Genomic DNA, 4,286 nt, shown 5'->3' on the forward strand with positions numbered 1-4,286 from the left:
ATGTATGTATGTGGTACTTCTATAAGAAAACAAGAGTTACCTCACAGGACCTAGGGATGAGAGTTTACTTGGCTGTCAAGAGGGACTGGAACCAAGGACTGAAAAACCATTAAACTCAGACAACTTCAATAAGTAAAATGTCTCTACAGACCAACTTTCTCTGCCTCTCAGTCCACTTACTGTGCAAAAAGGGTTTCATCTCCTCTAGTCCATATGAAGAATTTCTTAATGTAAACTCCCCCTGAGTATCCGATTGGTCTAATTTTGCTCACGTGTCAATATATCCTTCCAATAAACTTTGGCCTGGAGTGTGGGACCCCGTAGCATAAAGAGAGGCCCTTGGTGCTCCTCCTGGGATTGAGGTGAGGAGAGGCCCGGTGTATCTGTAGCTCCGGTCTGATGGAGGTCTCTGCGGAGAAAAGAGAATATGCTTATTTTAGGATAACTTGAGGAAGGTTTAATAAAGGGACTCTTTACAAAGGCATGACAGGGTGTAGGGAATAGGGTCACAGTAGTACTAGGATGTTTGCACCCCTACACCCAACCAGAAGAGGAGAAGGATTTCGGAACCCAAAGGCCAAAACGTGTTGTGAAATTCTTGTGTGGGCTGAAATAGTCCAGGATGACCCTGCAAGAAGGGAAATAAATTCCCTCACTACATGCACCTCTTTTCCTTGGATCTTTTACAGGTCACCCCACTGACCAAACCAAAAGGTAAGGAAGATCCTTAACACCAGTCTTTGGAGGAGAAGAAAGGTGGAGAGTGTGTCTAGAGGGCAGAGGGATATATCTGGCAATGACACTTTTCACATTTTTCAGTGACGGTAAAGAAAATCACTTTACCTAATTTTTAATGGCTCACTTTAGAAAGCAAACCAGTGAGTTTATAGCACCACACTATCATCGGGGCCAGACAGCTATAATTTCCACTTCAGTCAAAACATGCTGTTTGGGCTCCTGGATGGCTCAGGCAGTTAAGTGTCCATTTCTTGATTTTGCCATAGATCATGATCTTACGGTTCATGAGTTTGAGTCCCACATTGGGCTCTGCACTGACTGCACAGCCTGCTTGAGATTCTCTCTCTCTCTCTCTCTCTCTCTGTCCACCCCTCCTCAAAATAAATAAATAAACAAAAAAAATAGGCTAGCCATTCTACTTACTCCAAACCCCTACCCCTGCCCCCCACCCCATCACCTCAACCCACTTACCCATCAAAGACCAAATTCAAATCCCACCTACATTCTAAGGCCTTCCATCTAACACTCTCTCCCTTCTCTAATTTCTTTAAACTTTGTATAGTTTGCCACTGACTCATTCCCTAATTTGCATTGTAATTTTTGTCCAAATTCATGTTCATCCATTTCTGTATCCCTATGGAGGCTTGCACAGATCACTGCGCATAGAAGACACTCAGGAATGTCAGGTAAGTTCCCGAAAGAGGTATGAAGAATTTGGCAAATCTCAGTTTTTCTAGGGTGGTGTCCTCTCTTTTAAGATTGCTTAATGGATCCTTTGCATTTGAAACTTGGAAATCCACAGTTCAACAAGTTAGAACATTTGTGGAAGGATTTATGTTTACCTCACAACGTTGGCACAGCTCAGCTGTTGCCTTTGGGTTACTCTTGAAGAACTTTTATTTACATTTTAAATATTGCTGAGAAAGGGTTTGGTGTTAACTAACACAGAAATGAATCAGTCTCCTATTTCTTATAAAGAGATGAGAGGTGGAATTAAAACTATTAAGACTCATGTGAACTGCGTCTTAAGATGGTATTAACTTAAAAGGCAAGTCATACAAGATAAAACTGGAAGTTTTATATAAATACAATAAATATAATAATGTTATATAATTTATGTAACTATAAATTATATAAATATAATATAATAAACATAAAAATATTCTAATTTAGATTTAGAATTAGAATATTCTAATGATTCTAATTTAAGATTTATTCTAATCCTAATTATTTTAAAAAATAATTATAAATTATATAATTATATAAATATAATAATATAATAAATATAAAAGTATTCTATTTTACACCTTTATCTTGGTCCAATAATTCATTTAGGGCTTGAAAACTGTTCAGCTTTCCAAGTGGGACATTAGAATCAGACAATAGTTCACCCTTTCCGGTCTCATAGTCATGACTTCCCATCTTTATGCTTAGAGACCCTTCCCTGAATGTGTAGGTACTGCTTAAGGCCACACTGTTAAAATAGAAGCCCTTAGCCTTTCTTCTTCACCCTGCCATCTTCTACCCTGTTACTTCTGCTTTGAATCCATTAGTGTTGATTCTCTATACTCTTCTCTGTTCCGGCATGCAAACACCACACCACGTTTCTCCTGTCTGCTTACAAGTGTTGAGTTTTCTTGACCCCAGGGCTCTTTCACCAAGTTGGGAGTACTTCATAAGAAACCACAAGTCAAGTAGGAGTTCAACGATGGGGGTAACAATAACTGGTAACTTTTGTGAGAAGGATTAAATGAGATGACGCGCTCTGTCCTGGCCCCTGCCAGTCACACGCAGGTGGAAGGTTGGGGGCACTCAAGATTCGGCTCCAGCCTTAACCCACCTGCCATGGCTGAGGAAGACATTGCTGCTGGAGGTGTAATGGGCATTAACACTGCTTTGCGAGAGGTGCTGAAGACCACCCTCATCCACGATGGCCAAGCACGTGGAATTGATGGCCTACCACGTGGCACTTGCAAAGCTGCCAAAGCCTTAGACAAGCATCAAGCCCATCTTTGTGAACGTGCATCCAACTATGATGCATATATGAGGCTATATGTCTGTCAAGTTGGCGGAGGCCCTTTGTGCTGAACGCCAAAGCAACCTAGTTAAGGTCAATGACATCAAAAAACTGGGGGAACAAGTGTGCCTCCGTCAAACTGACAAAGAGGGAAAACCCTGCAAAGTGGTTGGTTCCAGTCATGTGGTGGTTGATGACTATGGCAAAGAATCTCAGGCCAAGCAAGGATGTCATCAAGGAATACTGCAAATTCAAGAAATGAACAAATAAAAAACTTGGTTCTTGTGCCTCAAATAAACACATAAATAAATAAAAACGAAAATAAATCAATGATGCACACCAAGCAGCAGCCCCTGGGGATACATGGTAAATACAAAATAAACATTAGCTCTGTAGTTCTACAAATAATGAGAAGTATGACCTCCCTCCCCAAGATTATTCATCGATGGAGGCCAGATAGCAAACTGGTGTGGCAAGCAGTAGGCACTGGGATCACTTAACACCTCCTCTCCATACTTCTGGGAAGGACTGGCTTGGTTGGTGAGTAAGCAAGTTTGGAAAAGAACAACCTTGGACTCAGTGAGCTCATGTTGTTTCGCATCACCAGTGATAACATCTAAAAAACAACAATACTCACCTCCTACATATCCCCACAAAACACGTAGGTGTTTCTCACTGACAGATTTCATCTCTCTCTCAGGGTTCTAGATTCTTAAACTTTTAAGGTCAAACTTCTGCTACAGTCCTAAACTCTGCATAGGCAGCCCTATGGAGAGGTAAACAGTGCTATAGTACATGGAGAGAGAGTTTAGCTGGGAAACTACCCTTCTGGCCTTGGTCACCAGTCTTCCCAGAAAAATACCAGATGACTTTGGAAAAATCTATCCTGAATCCCAAGCTTGTAAGACATTTTGTTACTTCTCTTTGAATTCTCCATTCCCCTTCAAGGGTATCACTGATCTTATCTTCCCTCTCCCCAAGCCCTAAAATCCTGCAGTGAATTATAATAATAACAATAAATACCACCAATTACACTGTGATAAACTCTTGGCATACACAGTCCCTTTCAGTCCTCATATTAACTCAGTGATGTAGGTACTAACATTGTTCCTATTTTACAGGTGAGCTACTGAGATTCAGGGAAATTAATTGTTTGTCAAATCTCTGGCAAATAGTGGAGCCAGAAACTTAAACCCATCTTTGAGTTCAAAGGTAATACTTTTTTAAAAATGTTTATTTATTTTGATAGAGACAGAGGGAGCATGAGTGGGGTAGGGGCAGAGAGAGAGGGAGAGAAAGAATCCCAAGCAGAGCTTGACGCGGGACCTGATCTCATGATAAAGAGATGAAATTGAAAGTCAGACGCTTAACCAACTGAAAAACCCAGGCGACCCCCCCCCCAAAGGTAGTATTTTTAATCTCTGTGCCTGACACTTCCTGGGACCTTCCTCCACCCTAACATTCATTGTCACCTGGCCAGTTGGGATGATGTTTTTGGCTGTACTCATTTAAGTATATGCTTATGTCTTTT

General features: G+C 41.0%; 1 pseudogene; it reads left to right on the forward strand.

Moving 5' to 3' along the window:
• The first annotated feature begins 2,583 nt into the window (after positions 1-2,583).
• Positions 2,584-3,105, forward strand: LOC112863667 (small ribosomal subunit protein eS12 pseudogene; annotated as a pseudogene).
• Positions 3,106-4,286: the final 1,181 nt, after the last annotated feature.

Source organism: Puma concolor, chromosome B4 (assembly GCF_028749965.1).
Source record: "Puma concolor isolate L17-30 chromosome B4, mPumCon1.1.hap2, whole genome shotgun sequence".
Classification (NCBI taxonomy): domain Eukaryota; kingdom Metazoa; phylum Chordata; class Mammalia; order Carnivora; family Felidae; genus Puma; species Puma concolor.